Here is a 16180-nt window from a genome sequence, read left to right on the forward strand (position 1 = left end):
TTTATTTAAAAATAAATATTAATAGAACTGTTACCTCGGATATTTATAAATCCGAGATAAATATACTAAGGGTTTGAGAATTGATTCCCAACTCCTGATATTTAATGTTATATATGGAACCAAAATGGCGCCATTATGTTTTCTAGATTTTACGTCGGATATGTTACCTCGGATGTTATGAAAACCGAGATAAATACTCCCTAACTTTTTATTCCTTTGACGATCAAAAAGGCACATTTTTTTTAAAGTTTAACCAAGATAAAGTTTCTTCTAATTTTTTAATCTACCTTGGTTTTTAAAGTTTAACCAAGATAAAGTTTCTTTTAATTTTGACTCTCATGTCCATCTAATTCAATTTTCGAGCCCTGATGAAAGAACGCTTCTTTTTCAAGTAGCTCAGCCAACGAAAGAACACTTCTACTCCAAGGATCTTAGCCAACGAAAGAACACTTCTTCTCCAAAGAGATTCGTGGTATGTTCTTGTTGTTCTCCATTACTATTGTTGTTGTTGTTCTTTGCGCGTTGTTTTATTGTTGTAGTTGAGAAGCTATATTTTGTACTCTTATTTTATTTTATTTTCAGAAGCTTTATTTGATTATGGATCGTAGTTGGATGAAAACCAATAGATTAAGTAGCGATTATGAGAAAGGATTCTTACAATTTCTTGATTTCGCAAATAAAACCTTCCTAACAACAATGAGATTTTTTTGTGTCCTTGTATGAATTTCTATAATATGTAAAAACATATGAGGGATGTTATATTCAATCATTGTGGTTGTGATGGAATTATCCAAAATTACACAAAACGGGTATGGCATGGTGAAGGGACAAAAAAGAAACCTTTGTCACAAACAGTTGTTGTAACACCGGTATTATTATTTCGTGTTTTATTTTATTATTTGTGAATTATGTGGATTAAGTGTGTTTATATGTGTTTATGTGGCTTTATGTTATTTATTGAGTTTTACTAGTAAATGACATAAGTGGGTGATTAGACTAGTTATTGGGCCTATGATCGGATTAGCATTAGAGAGGTGTTAATTAGGGCCCATAAGCAATTAGAAGATAGTAAACGTTTAACAAAATAAGCGTTTTAGAGGAAAATAGAATTAGATGCTCATTTGGAATTTTGTGAAAGAAGAAAAGAGAGAAGAGAAGAAGAGAAAGAGAGATTGAAGATTAGAGTTGGCTTCAATCCAAATCCCAAGGTAAGGGTGGGATACTTTCATGCTAAAGGGATATATGATGATGTTTAGGGTGGGTTTAGATGATATGTTGAACCATGGATTGTGTGTTATAGAAACCCTAGGTTTGTGATGAGTTTTCATGAAATTTATGATTGAAAGCATGTTTTTATGGATGATTGATGATGAATAATGGTTGTTGATGCCTTTGTATGTGTTTAATTAATGTTTAGAATGGGTTTTGAGTAGTGGATGTGAGGTTTCGCAGTTTTGTCACGAAGGTGATTTTTCTGCATGATCGCGCGTCCGCTAAGCGGGCTCAGGCTCGCTAAGCGGATGGTGTTTGTTTTTGAAAATTAAAGAGAGCTCGCTAAGCGGAGTTAGTCCGCTAAGCGGAGCTTAGTTTTGGTTCGCTTTTGTTGCTAGACGCTTGAAGCGAGGTTATTGAAATTGCAATTGCATAAGCGCGCTTGAAGGTCGCTAAGCGGACCTTGTTGTGCAAAACTTGTTCAAACTTTGACGTGATGTATATTTTTAATCGTAACGTGTTTTTAAGTGTCGTTTGAACCTCCGTAAAGCTTTAATTGATGTCTTTCTAATGAATGTGATTTAAAAACATTAGAAATCTTTTTGTAGCTTTCTTTAAATTAAATTGTTTGATGATGGTGATTGTTGTTGGCAATAAGATGAATTGTTGATGTTTGTCATAATATGGTGAATTTGTGACATATTGTGAAGTGAAGTGATGCATTCCTATGAATGATGATGACTTTGTTGTTGTTGAAGTTCGACATTATTTTGATAATGTTTGATGGTGATTTAGATAACATGGTGACGTATTATTTGTGATGTGTGTTATGTTTGTGTGGATGTTACATTTATTGAGTCACATCCATTGCATAAAGAGACGGTGGCCTTATTGGCAAGAAGCGACGGTGGCCTTAATGGCAAATAGAGATGGTGTGCCCAATGGCAAATTTTGAGACGGTGGGAGTTTCACTCCAAATGGTACCACATGCATTTTCATAAGTCGAGTCACATGTGAATTGCATTTGAGTCTTATTTGATCTTGTTGTTATGACTCGATGAAGATATGCTTGACGTGATGTGATGACTTGATGGTGAGATGTTTGTCGTGATGTGTTGAAATCTCACTTGTGAATTGAATATATTGTCATGGTTGATTGTTGACATTGTTGTCGTTTCATAAGTTGATTATGTGATGTGAATTGTAGTATTGAGTGTTTTGATGAGAAGTGGTGACCAATGTATGATCTATTCTCTTTCTTTGAATATTATCATATGTTCCTTTATAATGAATGATATCTCACCCCTTCTGTTAGAATGTTACCCTTTATTGGTAACGTGCAGGTAGCGACGTGGAGTAGTCGTTTACCTTTTAGCTCGTGTCGGTGTGTCTATGCTCTGATACGTAGTACTTGGGGGACGTCTAACTTATTCTGACTATGTTTTGTTGTTTTTTCATTTTGTTCTTATATTTGGATGTTGTTATCTATTGTTGGATTATGTTGTTATGTCCCTTAGAGATATGTTGGATTCTTAGTTGCCTATGTTTGGCATGTATAACTTGAATATAGTTGTTGATGTTGTCTCGCTGCGATATTATGCACTATTTGGTTTGGAAGTTTAATGAAGCATGATTCCTACATTTATATGTGTTATGTATCTATGATTATGAGCATGTTTTGTGATTTGCTAAGTTGATAATTTGTGACGCCTCAAATGTGATGTATGTTTTGAGATTTTGCACTCTGATTTTCCTATATAATTGCGGGGTAGATTTGGGATGTTACAGTTGTAGATGATGAATGTATGACTGATAATCTAGAAGAAATCATTTGTGATATTGGATTTGATGCTTTCAAGAAAGCTAATATGCTAGATACTTTGCAAAGAGATATGGAAAATTTGTTGTACTCTGGATGTAAAGGTTTTACAAGATTGTCAATTGTGTTAAGACTATTTAATCTTAAGGAAAGAGGTGGGTGGATGGATAAAAGTTTCCCTGAATTCCTTGAATTGTTAAAAAAATGCTTCCGCATGCATCTGGACTTTATTATGGGTCCCCGTGGGGACCACATATTTTTTCTGCTTTGTTTTGCAGGTGGGGGGTTTTTGTGAGGTAAAAGGCCCACTACCAAGGCCAGTGATACTTAGGATTAGTGTGGATGCCCATGTCAACTCCCGTAGCGTTTGATACGATCGAGCTTGACATGGGGTACCACGACCAGGCGAGGTTCTTTCATGGAACATTGTGTCTAGCACGTTTGTGCCTCAAACACATTGTACCCCATGGGAATCGTTAACCCTGGTGACCATTAGGAACCACCTGTCCGTGTCTAGAATTCATACCCGTAAGATTGGGGTGGGACAGGATACTAGCCTTCATCATACCCGGATTTCTATATTGCAATCTGAAGCCGGAATTTTGAACCTGAATCATTTAGAAAGATTAGTATAATTCAGATATCCAGATTGCGAGACATTCAGTATCACCACTTTGCATTGCATAACATCATCCCTTCATCCACTTCATTTGTGGGGGTCCTAAAGTCTGATTCTAAAAAAGGAAAAGAAAGAGGAAACAAAAAAAGTACAAAAAAAGAAAATATGGAAGAAAAAAAAAAGATACTATATACAAAAAAAAATAGAGAATAAAAGAGAAACAAAAGTTGATGAAAAGACTTTAGGATCCCTTAGAAATGAAACATGCATTCATACTATCATGTATTTCATGGTTCTCTCAGAAGCTTATGGAGGCCCTTTCTTCTCAGATTTTGAGTTCAACAACAAAATTGACTTCTCACCGCTGTGCTTGAAAGGTAACCATGGAACAACTTCGTGAGGACTTAACGCAGATGAGGACTGAAATGGGGATTAACCTGAATCATTGTATGGAGGCTATTCAAGCCCTTGCTTTTAGACACGAAGAGTTGAGACAGATTCTTCAGAGGCCGAATGTAGATGTTAATCTCAACACAGGAGAAGGTCTTGTGAATCAGAATGTTAGAAATACTATTGAGATTCCAATTCCCGTTAAGGAGACTTCTCATCATGAGAATAATTCTGAACTTGAAGCCTTCAGGTTCCCGATTGACGAGTTTGACAAAAGGTTCCACCTCTTGGATGAAAGGTTGAACGCCATGGAAGGTCGTGACTCTGTTGATTTAGATGCTGCTGGTTTGTGCCTAGTTCCTGGAATTAAGATTCCTGCTAAGTATAAAGTCCCCAAATTCGAGAAGTACAAGTGTACCACGTGTCCGATAGCTCATGTCAAGGCATTTTGCAACAAAATGGCTCCTTATGCTGAGAATGACAAGCTGTTAATGTATTTCTTTCAGGATAGCCTCAGTGGCACATCTCTTGAGTGGTATAATCAACTCGAAAGAACTGATGTCCGAACTTGGAAAGAACTAGCAGAAGCCTTTGTCAAGCGTTACAAGCACAACAGTAACATGGCTCCGACCAGAATGTAACTCCAAGCTTTGACTCAAAAAAATGACGAATCGTTCAGAGAATATGCCCGAAGATGGAGAGAATTAGCTGCTAGAGTTCAACCTCCACTCTTAGAGAAAGAGCTCATGGATATGTTCAAGGATGTGATGGAAAGTCCGTACTACCAATGTTTGGCTGCATGTAAAGCCTCTGATTTGCCAGAATTGGTACTCGTTGGAGAACGAATGGAGCATGGTATTAAGAATGGTAATGTCCAAGTTGTTGATACTCCTCCTGAATTCCCTAAGCAAAGGGATGAAGAGACCAATGCAGTCTCTGATTATGAAAAGGAATCTCCTGATTATTCTCCTGATCATATATCTTGTCATGAAGCAGTAGCAGTAACTCTTGTTCAGGATGACCCACAAATTTATGTTACGACTCACAGTCAGCCTCCCACTCAGTTTGTTCAACGGAAGCTTATCCCATATGATCAATCAGTTCAATATGTGCCACAAAGGCATAAGTATCAGCAGATTCGTCACCAACAAGGTAGACAGAAGCATAGAAGGCCAAAAAGAGTGTATGATCCCATTCATATGACTCGTGATAAGTTGTTCTCTCACTTGATCAATCTTTCCTTGGTAGAACCAAAGCAGTTGAAGCCTGTTTCTTTCCCGTATCCTGAGGGATTTGACCCTAATGTTAGTTGTGGCTACCATGCTGGGGCACCTGGGCATTCGATTGAAGATTGTCAGCCACTCAAAGACAAGGTTCAAGACCTGATTGATTCTATGGCTATCACTTTCACACCTGAGGGCCAAAATTGAAGTTCTCCTTTGACTCAGTGGATCTTCTGAAGAAATAAGTCCATACGGAGTCAAGTCTCCTCAACAATGGCATTCATTTAGTTCTTTACTGCATTTTCATTTGTAGTCTTTCTTTGTTTGTTTAAGCATTGCTAGCATGTAAAAATTTGTTAATTTTTGATTGAAAATCATAATACATTGTTTATGTTTGTCTTGAAGTAAGCCATTCGTTTTCACTAAAAAAAAAGGGGTTTTGGCATTACGATACCAACTTTATTAATCTCTTGCTTAGCCACAGAGCGGAGGGAGAATGATGATAAAAAAAGAAGCAAAATCTCTAATTGTGTGTTTTTGAGAAAAAAAACCCTGCTGATGATGTACAGGCATTGTTTCAAATCCCCAAACACTGGAGATATAAGGGAGATAGACCCTCGTTAACCCCTTTGAACCTTAAAGTAGGAGTCTCTTTTCTAATCAGAAGAAAAACCTTTATCTTAACCCTGGGGTAGGGTAGTGTTCATTTAACTTGATGGTTATAAAGGGTATGTATCTAAGGATACGACAATGGTTATCCTTCAAAAGGTTGAGGAGAGTCAAAACCGTGATGGTTATCCTTTAGCTACCAAGAGGTCAGAAGATGACGATACCACAATGGTAATTCTTCATCAATCATGGAATGAGGTAGTCGCAATCACTTCCAACGAATCAAAGACTAAGCGAGGTCACACGATTTGTTCGGAAAAAAAATGGCAAAAAAATAATAATAATGAAAAGAAAAAGGATGAAAGAAAAATATAGCAATAAAAAGAAAAATGGTGAAAATAGAGCAAGAACAAAGTCGTGTGGTAATGAATCAGAAGAATAAAAGGTGAGTGACTGCCACGTCCGAAAAACCTCATTGATTCCTCAACCATTTCAAAATTCCTTGTGAGGGATGAGCACTCATGTTGAGTTAATTGAACTTAGGAGTGGAGAACAGCATGAAGGGGGTGGGTACCAAATAATTTTGAGCCTAAAAAATCCTTTGTTTCTGAAAACCATGAACTAGGCCAAGTTACAACCCTTAAAAGTCCTAATTGAAGTAGGGTTAATTTCGGAGACGCACTCCAACGAGATAGCGTTTAACTGACTCTCAATGAAGCATAACACATATCTATGTTGGTATCGTATGCCTGCTTTATCTTTCATTCACAAGAGGTGGCCACCTCATTGCATAAAAAGTTTTTAAACTTCAAGACTAGCATAGGCTTTGCATTATAATTACCATTCTTATAATCAACATTATTTTGCATACAAAACATTTGCTTGAACATCAAGGAAGTTTCTATGATGAGAATCCATGAAGAGCTTGATCATGTCAAAGTAAAAGAGACTTGAGAACTCTGTAGAGTTAAGAAGCAATCATTTCAGAGACTAATTATCAAAGCGAGTTGCCTGAATACTCCATTGAGCATGTGCAGTTTGATGCCCTTGTTGTTTGATTATCAAATCAAGTGCCTGAACACTCCGTTGAGCCTGATCAGTTTGATATTGTCCTTGATTGGCTACCCTGAGGGGAGAAGTTTGAATACTCGGTGGAGTAGATGCATTTTTATTAAGTACCCTGAGGGGAAGAGTTTGAAGACTCCATTGAGCGTGATAAAGTTGCTTCCATAGTTTGGTTGACTTCAAAGGAAGTAGACTTGAGGATCATGATAAGAGGTACATAATCAGGGGCAGTCACGACGAGGAATCTCTCTCGTGAGTTCAGCCTATCTGGGGCAAGCAAATCAAGGTTTGACATCTCAAATTCGACCAATCAGGGTTAATCAAGTCGAGGAATCTCTCTCTTGATTTCAATCAATCTGAAGAAGTGATGTCGAGACACCTCTCTCAAAATTCAGTCAATCTTGGGCAATTACGTCGAGATTCAAAAAAAAATCTCTTCAAGGATCTGTTGATCTAAAGAAAGAATATTTCAAATAATTGAATATGCTGGGGCAGAATTTTCTCAAGTAATGGTGGTGTAAGGATCCTTTTGGGGCAAATTTCTTCGTTAAATCAGATATCTTCACAAGTCAGGCAGCCTGGGGCATACTCTTTTGGTTTATATTAAAGAAACCGTCATTCACTTGTAAAGTGCGGTTGTCCATCATAGAGTGGAGAAGTATCACAATGCTTTTCCCCGGCAAGTTACTCTCTCCCCAAGCATAGGAGTTTATTTCTCCTAGAAAAGTCTCTCCTCAAGCATAGGAGTTTATTTCTCCTAGAAAAAGTCTCTCCCCAAGCATAGGAGTTTATTTCTCCAGAGATTTCATTCTCTCCCCAAGTATAGGAGTTTATTTCTCCTCGAAGTTGTTCCAATCCTCCCAACAAGGGCTCCTTATCCGGATTTCTAATCCCCACCATGGTGAATTGAGGGAATCTCCTCAAATTGAAAATTCTCCAAGCAATGGCACATGGTGAGAAATCAGAAGTATTCTTCAATTCAACGAAGAAGTGTATCTTGCAATTTAAAGTCCAATGTCTATTGGCACCCCCATAGAGTTCTTAACACTAAGGGGATTCTCCCTAATGTTTACATCTTCCGAGGTCAGAGACGAGGTCCGATCGAAAAGCCAGTGGAATATTCTCTAAAGGGCCCTCATTATCTCTACATATAGTAATCATTGCATTCGCATTGTATCTACAAAAATGCGTAGCATTTCCATGAATATGGAGCATTACGCCATGAAAAAGTCAAACATGCATCAATGCATAAGCCAAGTTTGTATGTGCTCCAAAGGCACAAGGTGATATATCCCCAGAAGAAGACTTTCTCCCTCCAATGTGGATTGGATACAGAGTCATTCTTCGTCAAGGTCATTGTCTCTATGGTTATTTCCCGTTTGCTGAGCTCAGTCGTTTGGATAACCCATACTTTGTGTGTGGTAATTCGAATGATTACCACTTTTTGAAGAGTTATACCCAGCCTTTTGGCCTGAGGGATTCATGTAATTCTCGTGCTCCGCAAGCATCATTGCTTTCTAGAAAGTCTAATGTTCATTGGCACCCCTTAATTAAGCCTAATCGTTACTAGTCTTCTTGCAGTCAAGTCCAATGATTATTGGCATAGCTTTCAAGTCCGGTATTTGCCGGCATCCCCTGATTAAATCTAGTCATTACTAGTTTTTCGTTTCGTGTCAAGTCCAATAGTTATTGGCATCGCTTTCAAATCCAGTGTTCATAAACATCCCCTATAGAGTCTAGCCATGGCTAGTCCTCCTCAATAAAGTCATATGATTATTGGCATACCTTTTCAGATCTAGAGTCACGCTACGGTTGTGTCTCTTTTTCAAAGTCTAACTTAGGTTAGAAATTTGGTAGAGTCATCTACGGATGGTTTCTTCCTTGTGGAGTCACGCTACGGTTGTGTCTTCTTTTTTCAAAGTCTAACTAAGGTTAGCAATCTTTTTCAAAGTCTAACTAAGGTTAGCAATTTGGTAGAGTCGTCTACGGATGGTTTCTTCCTTGTGGAGCCACGCTACGGTTGTGTCTCTTTTTCAAAGTCTAACTAAGGTTAGAAATCTTTTTCAAAGTCTAACTAAGGTTAGCAATTTGGTAGAGTCGTCTAGGTATGGTTTCTTCCTTGTGGAGCCACGCTACGGTTGTGTCTCTCTTTTTCAAAGTCTAACTAAGGTTAGCAGTTTGGTGGAGTCGTCTACGGATGGTTTCTTCTTTGTGGAGCCACGCTACGGTTGTGTCTTCTTTTTCAAAGTCTAACTAAGGTTAGCAATCTTTTTCAAAGTCTAACTAAGGTTAGCAATTTGGTGGAGTCGTCTACGGATGGTTTCTTCCTTGTCGAGCCACGCTACGGTTGTGTCTTCTTTTACAAAGTCTATCTAAGGTTAGCAATCTTTTTCAAAGTCTAACTAAGGTTAGCAATTTGGTGGAGTCGTCTACGGATGGTTCATTCCTTGTCGAGCCACGCTACGATTGTGTCTCTTTTTCAAAGTCTAACTAAGGTTAGCAGTTTGGTAGAGTCGTCTACGGATGGTTTCTTCCTTGTCGAGTCACGCTACGGTTGTGTCTCTTTTTCATAGTCTAACTAAGTTTAGCAGTTTGGTAGAGTCGTCTACGGATGGTTTCTTCCTTGTCGAGCCACGCTACGGTTGTGTCTCTTTTTCAAAGTCTAACTAAGGTTAGCAATTTGGTGGAGTCGTCTACGGATGGTTCCTTCCTTGTTGAGCCACTTTACGGTTATGTTCTTTCAAGTCTAACTAAGGTTAGCAATTTTTTATGATCCACCTTCGGCTGGTATCCTGTGATAATACTCAATACTCTTTGATGTACCATAGAATGCAAATTTTGACGGTACTTTCGGGGTATTCAATCAACTCGCACCTCAAATGTCTGAAACTCAAGATGTTTGTACATTCAGGTCCAAAAAGATTGAATAGGGGCAGTTGTTGCACCCCAAAATTTGCCCACATATTTATTCCCAATTGGCTTTCATATCACATTCATATGCATACCTCATGTAGGTCATTCACACAATACTTTCATGCATGTCATCGTTACTGTTCAAGAAAATTGACAAAAAAAGGGGCTGAGGTTGAGAAAATTCTTGATTAAGAAGAATCAGATCTGAGATCTTATTGAAAAGGATCATTTCCACTGACATACTCCTAAAATAAGAGTTGCAGGCTCTCCAAGTCAAAGCTCTGATTAAAATATACAATCCTCAGATTCATCAGGGTTTTCAAACTAGGGTTTTGACCAAAGTCAACCCTGTTGACTTTTTGGTCAAAATTTAATCAGGAGATGACTTTTGGATATAAAATATAGCTGCCTTGAAGAAATTTTCGTCAGAGCTTCTTTGATTGAAAACTGATTGAGAATTGGATCGAAAAACTGATTAATCGGGAAATTCATCTGAAACTGGAGAGGTCAGGAAAAGTTGACTTTTTGGCCAAAGTCAAAGTCAATAGTCAATTATTGACTTTTGGTGGAAAACCGGTCAAAGAAATAAATAAAATCAAGATTTTATCAAAAGTTACTAAAAATGGAAGGCAGTTAATTTGGGAAAATTCTAAAAGTGGAAAGTGGAAAGTGGAAAAGACTTAGAAATTTTTGGGAGTATTTGGGTTTTTTTTAATATGGTTGATCAACTCACTTCAGGTCCAATTTACATGTGTTTCTAGGCTTCAATTCAAGGCAAGCTCAACATAGAAAATGTTCAAATCATGGCATTCTACAACTTTGTAGTTGGAATATTTTTTATTTGAAGCTTAGATCAAAAGATATAAGAGTTTGAAGTTGGAGGATTTCATTTGCTCAAGTCATGTTGCTGGGCTAAATTCTGGGCACGCGTGACGCAATTCATCAAGCACGTGGCGTGCCAAATTTGAAGATGATTATAGAGAATCACAAAGACCCATAAGATTCAAAATTGGTATGTATCTCTTCTCCTCCATGCACTCTATACAATGAGCCAAGAACCATGTCAATTAGATGCGTGATGGATCAGTTATGGTGTTTTAAAGTCATGTGTTCATACCGGTCAGGGTTATGCATCTGGCTGGGCACAAATCCAGGTCACGCGTGAACCTTTCATCAAACACGTGGCATGCTGAATTCAAAGTCATTCTTAGAGGCCTACAAATCTCCGATGGGATCAATCTAGGCATAAAATTATTCCCTGGCATGTCATATGTCCAAAGAGCTATGGATTGTAACAATGGAGTATATATGGACCGAGATACAAAGTTCCAAAGTTGTGTCTTGACCAAGTCTTGTTCTTGCCAGAATATGTGGGCCAAAGCCAAGCCATATGCGCGCACTTAGGATGCAGTGGTACATCATGCTTTCCAAGCTATTTTTGAAAGGGATGAATGCATCATCTTACAATCATTCCAACACCATTCTTGAGATGCTCCATTTCCTCTTTGCAATAGTGTCATTCTTATGCTATTTGACCATGTGTGGAGATAGATACATAAGCATGAAGTTGGCATTTCAAACATGTAAAAAGAGGCAAGGCAAAGTGTGTGGCTGCAGCAAGCACACACACAACATTGTTTCACCATCCATATTGCCATTATAAGTCATGCAGGGAGCTGGGAATTAGAAAGCATGCAGAGAAAATTTCCACAAGTGAACCATGCTTGTTCACTAAGTATTACCAAAAGAAAAGATCCTCCACATCACTCCACACCATAACCACCATAACTAACTCACTCCACCATAACTAACCACAACCACCATAACCGTCTCAACAAACTTCATAACCACCTCTCTCAATCTTCCACCACCAATACAACTTCACTTTCTCCGATCAAAATCTTCTTCTCAACCTTCTCTGTCAATCTCCATCGAATCTCCTCATCAAGATAAACTCCTCCTTCAACATTCATCAATGCCAACACTATCACTTTCCATGAATAGTCAGCACTGTAATCATCACCTTCTTCCCGTGATTGGAATTTTGAGCCAAGAAACATCCTCCTTCAGTGTATACGCCTTCTGAGTCCATCTCTCAGAGGCTCCGGTGGTAGATTTCAAGGCTAACGATTTCATCATCAAGAATGTGAGGCTGGTAGAGTTTTCTGAAGTCTGTTATAACTCAAGAACCGTTCATCATTCAGGTACGTCTTCTGATTCTTCTTAGCATTGTAGTGACATGTTTAGGGCATGAATTTGATTCTTGAATTCATCATTCATTTTTTGTAAATTATTTTTCGCTTGATTGTTTGGATGATTTATACAAATGCTATATGTTGTGAGGATTCCATTGATGGTTAGATTTAGCGTTTTATTGAAAGTTCATGAGGTTAGGGTTTTGGTAATGGCCACGGTTTGGACTTTAGAGAAAGATTTAGAGGGAACTAAGGCCATATTCGGAATCCACATGAAATTCCGAGTGGGAAGTTGATTGCTTTCTTCATTTATGGGCGTGTAGGCGTATCTCCGGCGAAGGTTGTATCGGAGAAGACGATTGGAAAATACTTCCAACGTCTGAACTTGTTTTGTATGTTTCTCTCGGATGAGCCTGCGTGGCAGTGCCTCATTGGTGCTTACTTTCAGCATTTTTTATTTTTTTGTCTTATCTATATGATTGTGCAATGAGGTGTTGCGTTCTGATTGGTTGGAGACGTGTTTGTCATCTTGTGAATTAAATATCCTTTGCCCAATTGATGTTAGTTCTGCATGTCACTTTTTTTTACCACATGTTATAATAACTGAGTAAAAAAAAAAAGGAAAATGGAATAAAAAGAATAATGAATAAAACAAAACAAAGTGTGACATGAAAGATCCTGGGCCACGTTTCTGATTGGGCTCAGCGCCATTATTTTCTACACCCCAGTTTTCTAGCCCATATGCGCTTTTAACTTGATCTCAGTTCAGTTGCTAATTGTTGATACACCCCTGGTTTCTAGAAAGATTTCTTTTTGTTTAAAATTTGTGTTGTCTTAACTTTTGACTCATAATCCATTTTTAACTCAAATAAAAAATGTGAAAAAATACATTTTGGATAGTTTAACGTGTGTAGGTAATCTTAGTATTTTTTGTAGATATTTAGAATTTAGTTTACTATTTTTGATAAATCTTTTCCTCACATGTGTTCATTTTCTTTTTATGTTTGATATGTTTTACAAAATAATTTGGTTAAGGGCCTTAGGAATAGAATTTAATTGCCATTTTTTTTTGTGGAATCAGTATACTCATATGTCATAATATGTATAAAAAAGAAAGGTCCAATTCCATGTTTTGATTAGATTTTCATTAGGTTTTCTCTACCCGATTAGTGTGTATTTCTAAGTGTTTAACCATGTGAATTTGACCTATAACTTGGCTTGCATTTATGCAATAGCCTTAGGTTCTTTTTGCACATATAATCAGAGATGTGTAGAGGTCCTAAGACCTGGAGTTGGAATTTTTAATACATTTCTTCTTATTTTACTTGAATTTTCCTTTCCATGTGTAAATACTTGCTATTTTGTTAACGATTGTGTCGTGATTTTTGCATTTGACTTGTAATCTTTGTGTGAACCTTTAGGTATGATCCCATGATTGTTTGGACACCTCTTAGAGGTTATTAGCTACTGACTTCTATCATTTGATTACATTTTTCTAAATTCATTCACAATTTGAAATCGTTTAGTTAGTTTGACCTAGTTTTGTCTAGTTTTTATTAGAACTTTGTGTTGCTTCAAGCTAATTGACTAACAAGGATTGGTATAAGGTCTTAGACCTATAAATGAATTAATATGCTACTGACCTCAAGCTTAGTTCATGTGTTCATTTGCTTTTTGTTTTGACTAATTGATATAGGTTTGTTAATTGTTAAGTAACGATTCATGCGATACTTTGGTGACTTCTTGTGGATATTTTTTTGAGATGCCATGATGCTTTTGTGTTTGATTTAGGACATTAAGTTCCTTGTTTTGCTACTGCCCTAGGGCTTTATTCTCCCATTTTCATGCTTTTCCTCTTCTTTCATGCTTTGATTGTTGTTAGTTTAAGAACCTTTGTGGATTATTTTCTCTTGGGACTCATTGTGTGTAGTCTCTCTAAGGAGTAGACTTGGTTAGGGACTTCATTAAGTCGCCTACCATGGGTTTCACTTGCTTTCATCTCTTTGCTTATCTCTTACCATATGTTTGCCATGTTCCCTTAGGGTGGTGACTTCAATCTTCATTAAGATGAGTCATATAGAACAACTTAGGTTGTAGTCTATGCATGTTAACATAGGTAGAGATCCCTTATCCTTGACCTTAGGGCCATTTGTATGTTAGCATTAGGTTAGAAATGTGTGTTCCCCTTCTTCATAACAAATACAAATCAATAAAACACAATAAAACATTAACACATAGTGAAAATAATAAAAGGAATGGAAACTCTTGTCCCTCTTGGTTAAGGGGATCACTTGAGTGGAGGTTCCTAAACCTAAAAAACACAAACCCAGAGTTGATTGAGTCTTCCTTGTTTAAGGTTCACTCGAGACGCTCGACATACTTTTGTTTTGCTTTTAAGAGCATGTTACTTCCACTTCATTCCCAGCGTAAGTCTCCAAAGGTCGAGCGGCGGAGTGTGCTGTAACTGTTCACTAAAAAATACCAACAAACATTAAAAACCATAGAAAATCTTGAGCAGAACTACGGCGCTCTGATTCTTCTTAAGAGGATACGTAGGCATAGAGGCAACTCTAGCGAGCACAATAATTATTAAAAAACTTTAAGTTTATTCATGCATTGCATTAGTAATAGATACACCCTTTAGATAGAAACAAACATAGGTAGATACCATCGAGTACGATGGGCGTGAGGGGTGCTAGAACCTTCCCCTTGCGTAACTGACTCCCGTACCCTGTTCTCTGGTTGAAAGACCTTGTTCTTATTATGAGTTAGGTTTTCTGGTATTCCTTTCCCTCGATGGGATAAATATATTAGTGGCGACTCTGATTCCATTTTTCGCGGTAGTGACAACAGTGATGATGTTGATGATGTGTGCCATGTTATTTTACACAATCAATGACTTTCATGCATACGGTAATTTGTCTGGGTACAACGTCAAGGGTCATAAAGCGTGTCCTATATGTGAAGTTGATACACGTCACCACCAATTACCAAAAGGAAAAAAGACCGTTTATATTGGGTATTGAATATTTCTAAGACCTAATCATCTGTATCATAGATAGCGCAAGGCTTTTAATGAAGAGCAGGAGTATGGTATCGCCCCAAAACCCTTAACCGGGAAGGAAGTTTATAGAAGACAACAACATATTAAGTTGTCTTTGGAAAGAAACAAAAAAAAGACTGTGGAGAAAAATTCTTGGAAAAAGAGGTTGGTGTTCTTTGATCTTCCATATTGGCCAAGTCTTAATGTAAGACATTGTCTTGATGTGATGCACATGAAGAAAAATGTATGTGATAGTTTGATTGGAACACTTCTCAATATTATGGGCAAGAAAAAAATACTAATAAATCCTGCAAAGATATGGTTATGATGGGTATACGGCAAGAATTAGCCCCAAAAGAAGTAAGAAATAGAACCTATTTTCTCCCAGCATGTCACACTCTATCTAAAAAAGAAAAAATAGTTTTTGCGATTGTTTGCAGAGTATCAAAGTTCCCCAACGGTACTCATCAAATGTGAAGAAACTTGTGTCAAAGAATGATCACAAATTAATTGGCTTAAAATCTCATGATTGTCATGTCTTAAGGCAACAACTTCTGCCAGTGGCTATCCGTGGCATATTACCATGATATGTAAGGGTGACTATAACCAGATTTTGCTTATTCTTCAATGCTATATGTAGTAAAGTTATAGATCCTGGAAATTTAGATGAATTGGAATACAAAGCTACAATTATCTTGTTCCATTCACTCCATCATTCTTTGACATTATGGTTCACTTAGTTGTTCATCTAGTAAGGGAGATTAGAATTTGTGGTCTAGTTTATTTGCGGTTGATGTATCTGGTAGAGCGTTACATGAAGATTTTCAAAGGGTATATAAAGAATCATCACCGACCAGAAGCTTCGATCGTAGAAAGGCACATCACTGAAGAAGCTATTGAGTTTTGTGCAAACTATTTGTCAGATACGAACTTTTATAAGAGTTCCCGAGACTCGTCACGATGGATTTTATGATGGTAGAGGTATTCAAGGTTTAAATGTTAAAACTTTTAGTCGACAAGAAGTTGATCCTTACTTGACCTCACACAAAGCTCTTATAAAGGAAAAATACCCCCAGATGAATGAAAAATGGT

The sequence above is a fragment of the Vicia villosa genome, linkage group LG2 (assembly GCF_029867415.1).
Source record: "Vicia villosa cultivar HV-30 ecotype Madison, WI linkage group LG2, Vvil1.0, whole genome shotgun sequence".
Lineage (NCBI taxonomy): Eukaryota > Viridiplantae > Streptophyta > Magnoliopsida > Fabales > Fabaceae > Vicia > Vicia villosa.